Source organism: Lathyrus oleraceus, chromosome 2 (genome assembly GCF_024323335.1).
Source record: "Lathyrus oleraceus cultivar Zhongwan6 chromosome 2, CAAS_Psat_ZW6_1.0, whole genome shotgun sequence".
NCBI classification, from domain to species: Eukaryota; Viridiplantae; Streptophyta; class Magnoliopsida; order Fabales; family Fabaceae; genus Lathyrus; species Lathyrus oleraceus.
The window spans coordinates 266944252-266952066 of NC_066580.1; the positions used below are offsets into that span (position 1 = coordinate 266944252).

Sequence of the window (7815 nt, forward strand, 5' to 3'; positions counted from 1 at the left end):
GAGAGATGGTTTGAGACACTTCCTTCATGTCCCAAAGAAGTTCATTTGCCAGTACAAATACTTATCTTGAAGAGTTTGAGGTCAGATCAGAAGTTTCCCGAAATGGAAAAGTTTTGGTTCAAATTCAACTTGATTTTACATCCTCAAAGAAGATTCAAATGAAATTTTGTCCAACATGAAAGTTGAAGATCTTTCTCTCCCATTTCTAAAAAGTCCAAGATCATGAGCATCTGGTGAATGGTTGAGAAGTTATAGCCAGATGATTGCACAATGTCATACCCTGAAATTCGCCCCGCCCTTCAATTTGATCTTATAGGTCACTAATCCCAAATATTTACATATCATCCTCATTCATTCATTTCATTGAATAAGCATGGTTCGCCACAAGCAGGCATCCTCTTGGCATCATGTTAATAATGGTTCTGATTAATTATAACTTCGTGTTGATTTCAATTTCAAATTAACGTTTGAAGTTTGAATTATTTTGGAGTTAGATTTGATCTTTGAAAATAAATTTGGTTTTAGAAATCATTTCGTTCCTTTTTCGAATTAATTTTGGGAATTCAAGTTGAGTTGGACGATCCAAGTTAATTACTGAAAAGTTGATTTGGTTGTGGAAATTTAATCGTGATTGCATTAAGCCCATTCTTTTCTTTTTTTGTTAAGTCCATAAGTTTGGTCCAATAACCATTTTCCAAATTAATCCATGTTTCTTAATCCATTTTTAAATCCTTAACCATTTTTACCACATATCCAAATTCATTTTCTAATAATTCAATCCATATTATCCATTTACAATCCATTATCCATTTCTACAATATAATTCATAACCTTTTTTTTCATTAAGTAATAAAAAGAAGAATGATAAGGAGGTGAGCTACAAGCTTCTAAAGTTGCAGTACAGGCTACGGTAAGCGGCAACACGCTTCCAAAAGCTGCAACAAAATAACAACAAGCTCCGACCTGCAGAGCGCAAAATGGCACCAAACCAAGCCTGAAGCGGTGCAAAACGACGAGCCACCAAGCTAGAACAATGATTCAAGCCACAAGCTTCAACAACAGCTTAACATATTTTTAAAGACGGCAAGGTGAGCCAAACAGCAAGCTTCAAAAAGCTGCATAATTCCAAAGCTTCGAGCCAAACACAGGCCACAAAATTGAAGTGCAACACACCAGCCGAGCCAATACCAAAACCTGCATGACGAGCGGCAAAAGAAATTGAATAACAGAAAAAACAAACTTCTAATCTCACTCTCCATCACTCTATAAATTCATCAATCTTCACCTATCTCAAGTTTTTTTTCTTCCAGCTTCTTCTTCAACCTCAATTCTTCAACCAAAACCCTCTTACAACCTCCATAACCGTAATTTCCATTCCTTCAACCTCAATTCTTCAACCATTGCGAATCCGTAACCGTAACCGTAATCTCCATTGGCCAAACCTTCAACCATTGGGAATCCGTAACCGTAACCGTAATCTCCGTTCACCGAACCATCTTCAACCTTCATCTTCCAATCTTTGATAAATGAAATAGTCTCCAATTCGTCCTCCACTGAAACCACAATCCTAACGAAATCAAACACGCCATAACAGAAAGAGAAGAAATCGAAAGTCATTTGGAAAATTCGATACCTATTCAATTCGGTGAGTCTTCAAGTTGCTTGCTATTTCATTTTTGTTCCGGATCGTTCACACGATAACAGATCGAGTCGAATTTGATGCTATGAACTTTGAATCCGGTAACTGATTAACGAACGAATCATCTGTTGAATGTTATTGAACCGTCGCGAGATATGGATGAGCGTGGCGCTTACCGATGAAGAAACGTGTACGGACGGATTTCAAGATGTGGAGAATTGTCCGATGAAAACGGACGTTAACGATCTTGTGACGAAGGTGAAGAAGTTCATGAGCAAATCCTATTGCGAAGATGAAGGAAAGGCGAGCGAAATCGTGACGAAAGAGCCGTCTATCAAGCACTCGCCGTGTCTTGTTTTCCTTTGGATTTGGCTTAAGCGAGCCTCGACGGCGGAAGCTAGGGAAATGGAAGCACGTTTTCACGGTGGCTTCTGTGTTTCGCTTAACAGGAAGAGAATTTGGGAGCAGGTTTCCCTTGGTTCGGTTTGGGCCTTGGGTGGTCAAGGCCTGGAGTCTTAGGAGTGACCATACACCACCTCCGAATCCAGTACACCCCCACTGAATGGGTCTGGCTTCAATCCATCTCAGAACCCAATTGTTTCTTTTTCTTTTTGTTTACTAATTAACTTGTAATTACTTTACTAGAATATTTAGTTTAGGAGCATTAGAATTAATCAGGTATTAGGATTCTTAATTAGTCATTAGAATTAAATAGTCTTAGGAATATTAAACCTTGATTAAACTTTTAGGATTTTAGAATATTGATTAGATTAGTCTAATAGAATTTTAGATAATTAGTTTTTTTAGAATTTTAATTGGGTACTAAAATTTGGTTAGAATTTAATTAGAAAATAATTAGAAATAATTCTAGGATTAGAATATGTTAGAAATAATTTTAGAAATATTAAATCTAGTTTAGATATAATTAGAATTTTCATGTATAGATATTAATCCATAACTGTGAAATGACTATTCTACCCCTAGGCTTAGAAATAATTCAATCTTGCATGCTCCCTTAATTTTAGGACGTGTTATTACTTGATTAAATGAGCTTCATGTGGAGTATTAGGTTCTGTTTTGACTTTTTAATCCCTTTTGACCCTAGGCTTGGACCTAGTGGTTTGTTGCTTACATTTGAGTTGTGGATTTCAGGTTCAAGTGTGCATCTTCACGATTGATGTTGCTCCCTCATTTGAGCTTGATCATTTGTTCTTGTTGGCTAACATTGCTTGTTTTGTAGGCTTTGAGGACAATTCACTTATGTTTGCTCATTGTTGCATGATGATTTGGGTTGTCTGTTTGATATTGATTGTTAACTGTTTGTCTGGATTTTGTACTGATTGGTTGGTTGTTTACACAGGTACTTTAGCCGCTTTAACTCATTATTTGAGTTGCTTTGCATTGCTTGTGGTTTGCATACCACTGAGGTATAATTCCTTGATCTTCATGTAGTCTGGAAGACCTGTCATGTTATGTTGGCAGGCACCTGTCTGAAGCCCTCCCTAAGAGGCAATGCTTGTGTTTGTTTAATTTTGTGCCAAGCAGGTAAAGACCTCTCAAGAGGCAATTGGCAGATAAAAGGGATGTGCAATCCATCCTCTGCTATTCAGTTGTGTCATTCACTTTGCTCACACACCATGTGTTGATGCATTGTGAATAAGAACCCAAGATCTTGTTGTGTCAGTCATCTGTGGAGAAGAGTTCCTACATTCTGAACTCCCATACTTTCTATTTGAGTCAAGCTCTCCCAGGCCAGGGATAAGAGTTGTGAGGTCTTACCCTCACTTCCCATTTCATCTGCTTCACCCTAACTCTCGATGTTGGGGTTAAGAGCTAACCACACCCTATTCCAGTTGGCTTGTTTGTCGAGGTTGACATGATCCCTTGACTAAAGCCTAGCCTTGTGTGAGCCAATTGTTTGCATATAGTGTGTGTGTGCTTGCTCTTGTGCTTGTGTTTGATGATTGTGCTGTTTAGGCTAGCTTGCTTCCTGTGCAAGTTAGGATAGAGACCTCAACATAGGGATCGTATGCATGACAACTTCTAGGCTCGAGTCGTAGTCTCCCTAGTAGTCTGTTATCTCCCTTTGTCTCTGGTTAGGTTAGAAGTTCTTTCCCTGTTTAGGGGAACTACGTCGCCCTGATCCTCATGCCAGATGAGGTACGTAGGCAGGAGATGAGTTGATCTCTCCGGGCGCCCTTTTCATTTTCAACCCCTCTTGTGTGTGTTGGAGTCTGACGTAAGTCCAGCGATTGGCAGTCGGTTTCCTGTGTCTTGTTTGCTTGTTGGAGTCTGACGTAAGTCCAGCGATTGGCAGTTGGTTTCCTGTGTGTGTTTGTTGGTTCGGATTCTGATGTAAGTCCAGCGATTGGCATTCGGTTTCCATGTTTGCCTGTTTGTGTGGAGTCTGACGTAAGTCCAGCGATTGGCAGTCGGTTTCCTGTTTGTGTTTTGTTTGGCGTGCATTAGCCGAGCTACGAGTGCTCTGATTCTTCTCTAGTTAGAGAAGATAAGTATGCATAGAATGCGACATCCTAGCGAGCACGTTTCCCCTGTCCCGAACTACGTCGACTCTGATGTCTGTGCTTGACAGACTACGTAGGCCCAGGATGCGATATCCTGCCGAGTCCTCTTCTTCCGTCTTTCATCTGTGTTTGCTTCCAGCCTTGTGCAGTGTTTGAGCAGTCTTTAGCAACCTTTCTTCTATTCTTTTGTGCGTGGATCCCGTCGAGTACGACGGATGCGTAGGGGTGCTAATACCTTCCCTTCGCATAACCGACTCCCGATCCCATCTCTCTCTGGTCGCGAGACCGTGTCTTTTCCAGGTTTACTTCGAGCGTTTCCTTTCCCTCTTTTGGGATAAATAACGCACGGTGGCGGCTCTATTGTTTCGTTTTCCCGCCGGTTTTTCGCGTAATGCGACAGCTGGCGACTCTGCTGGGGATTAACAATCTTCTGAGAAGTTGACCTCTTGCTGGTCCATCTTCCCTAAGCGAGTCAGTACTAGCGCTCTGTAGGATGGGGTTTGGTTGCTTTTACTGCTTATTTATTGCATTTATGATTATGATGTGATCGTTTATGTTTACATTTATGTTTGCATGCATCATATTTTCATTGTGCTGGTTGTGTCTCTGTTTCTCTGTTGGGTGGGAGTTACAAGAGGTAAAAGGCCCAATACCCAGGCTATGAGTGAACTCTAGGACACCTAGGATTAAAGTGATTCATGGGAAGCGGGTGGTATTGCGCCACTTAGCGGAACATGGTATCACGAGCAGTTCAGATCCTGATGGGGTATTATCGGTGCATACATCTGGTGTGTACATGATGATATTCTTGAAAGGGTTGTTTATCCTGCGTTTCTCTTGACCTTAACCTGGCCTAGATGACACCCGTGAGTGGGGCGGGATTGAATCATTTGCAGGTACTGATAGTGACTATGGTTCAGATGGACTTATGGGTACTTACTTCTGACACGCCGGAGTTCTGTTCGTGATATCTATCGGCGGGTTCCGTTTATTTTGGATCCCCGGGTTGAATTTGAGGATAATTGTTCAAAGGATCCGGTTGTCATCCGTTCAGTGGATTTCTTGTGATGATAGTGATATATCCCCGGTTCCGTTTATTTCGGAACTCCTCAAGTTGGATTTATGGTTACATGGACCCGCAGATGACTGTGACTGGTTCAGAGACTTGATGGGTCTTCAGATGATTTGGAAGATGGCACAGTGACCTGCCTGCATGCATTTGCATCATTCCCATTTCGCATCCATCTGCATTTAACCCATGTCTATCCGTACTCAGGGTCCATTTTTTGATTGGGATTATGGTCGAGAGACATTCGGATGTCAGAATGTTGTTGATGAAATATTATCCGTCTCAATGAAGCTAGAATCAAAGAATATTCCTAGTACGGATAGACATTGCATGCGTGAGTCATATTAACCTGTTTTCTGTTTTGTAGGTGTCAGTATCTAACCGGTGCGCATAGCTATTCCGTTCAGATATCCAGCCAGACTCAACAAATCCAAGCTGATGGATTCACCCAACGCCGATATTCTGGAATTGAAAGAGATGATGGGGGAATTGTTCAAAGTCGTGAAAGGGCTCGCCTTGGGGCAGAAAGCAATGGCTGAGAGGTTGGAAAGGATTGAAGGCTGGATGATAAAGGAGAAAGTTCAGGGAAAGGCTCCGTCATCCGTAGTAAAGAAGCCCTATGGCAATGGTCAGCTCAAGAAGGAGGTTGAATCAAGTGGTGTGCAGGCAAAAAAAGAACGCGGTCAGGATCGTTACCACCCTTATGCTGCCACTGTAACCACTCCTGTTGGTAATCCACCTGCACCACAGCAACAGCAGCCACCTCAACAGAAAGCATAGAAAGCTAAGAGCCAAGTGAAGAAGGGGACGGATCGTCAGTTTGATAAGCCATCCGTGACTTATACCCTTCTGTTCAAGAGGTTGAGGGATCTTGGGTTAGTTCGGCCAAGGATATTGGTTCCTATAGAACTGCATCGGAGGCCTGCAAACTACGACGAGAATGCCAGGTGCGAGTTCCATTCTGGGGCACCCGGACATAGCATTGAGGGTTGTAGAGCTTTTAAGCATGCCGTCCAAGATATGGTGGATTCTAAGGCCATCAGTTTGGCGCCAACACTAAACATTAACGCTAACCCTGTGCCAGGTCCCGTGGGGGTGAAGGTGATGTCAAAGGACAAGAGAGGAACAGAGGTGACTGAGGGGGGTCAGTTAAAAACTCCCATGTCTATGGTCCCAAAACATCTGATGAAGAGTGGAGCATTCCCTAGTTTTGATAACTGTTGTGCGGCTGTCGCTGCCAATGGGTGTGCAATGATGAGGGAAACGATCCAGAGAATGATGGAAGTAGAAATGGACGCGGTGAAAAATTCGAAACACCCAGTCAGGCAGTTGAAACCGTCAAGGTAGAGGATGCCATTCTAGCTGAGAAAGAGAAGAAGCTGTCCATTTCTTCTTACAAACAGGCCATGGAAGTGGTGAAGAACGGAGAAGCCCTAGGCTGGGGAAGGATCATAGACATTGTGGTGAAAGCGGATATGTTCGGGGTTGGCTATCAGCCAGATCAAGACTCGTCTGGGCAGAACAGAAGACGTCGTCAACCGTTCACATTCATCAGTGCCGGAATGCTGGATCCAGGTCACGCCTATATAGTGGGTGAAGAGATTGACCGTGACCGCGAGCTTGAGTCGTGGATAAAATCGTGCGTACCAAGGAAACTGGAAAGCCTCAAGGATCATCACTGTCACTCATCCTGAAGAGTAGTATTTCTGTTTTTCAATTCTGTTTGCATGAAAGCCATACGTTTTGCCCGAAACGTAATGGTCCATTGTAAGGGCCATCTCATGTGTTTCATTGTGCATCATTTTGCATAATTAATAAATGGATGTTTTTGTGATTAAAAGCGGTGTTCCCTGTCTTTCATTTATTTTTGCAGTTTAAAAATAGAAAGTAATAAAAATGGCAACGTTTGTTTTCATTTTCTTTCCTTTTGATTCGTCTTGTTCCGACCTCAAAAGTGACTATCCTCCTTATCTCATTGATAACAATTCGGTTACACCTCTGTATGACTTCGACAATCCGATCTATCATGCCGAAGAAGAAGGCGAAGAAGATTGTGATCTGTTGGAATTAGCCAGGTTGTTGAAACTAGAGGAGAAGGTGATTCAACCGCACGAGGAGAGATTCAAGATTGTTATTCCAGGCACCGCCGAGGTCAGAAAGGAAGTGAAAGTTGGGGCCGCTTCAGGGGCTAATATAAAGAGCAGAATGGTAGCACTGTTAAAAGAGCATGTTGTTAATACCTCAGGATTGGCATTAATTTTAGAAAACAAATAATGTAATCATCTCTGCTGTTTTAATATGTTGGGTTGAAGAAATTCAACATCTGGACCAACATGTCATGTACGATGTCACGACATCAGGTCTGTGACATCGCACATGTGTAGGAAACTGAATTAATTAATTCAGTATATGTTCTGGGATCAGCAAGGATATCTGGTGAATATCCTAACTCCCAGGTGGAGGTCTTGAAGACTAAATCAGAAGATATATAGGCTCAAAATATGGAGATATATATGGAGAGAGTTTAGGAACTTGAAGACCTTGTTTGTAGCAGAATTTTTCTGCTGAAGTTGCAACAGCAA

At 42.0% G+C, this 7815-nt stretch overlaps 2 long non-coding RNA genes across 2 annotated transcripts; one reads left to right on the forward strand and one right to left on the reverse strand.

Moving 5' to 3' along the window:
* Positions 1-750: 750 nt before the first annotated feature.
* On the reverse strand, positions 751-2210 carry LOC127119104 (uncharacterized). Its single transcript, XR_007802630.1, has 2 exons — positions 1634-2210; positions 751-1553 (listed from the first exon to the last, which is right to left on the reverse strand). It is a non-coding gene; the product is annotated as an uncharacterized LOC127119104 (long non-coding RNA).
* LOC127119105 (uncharacterized) lies at positions 2067-7739 on the forward strand. Its single transcript, XR_007802631.1, has 3 exons — positions 2067-2205; positions 3000-3066; positions 5601-7739. It is a non-coding gene; the product is annotated as an uncharacterized LOC127119105 (long non-coding RNA).
* The last annotated feature ends 76 nt before the right edge of the window (positions 7740-7815 follow it).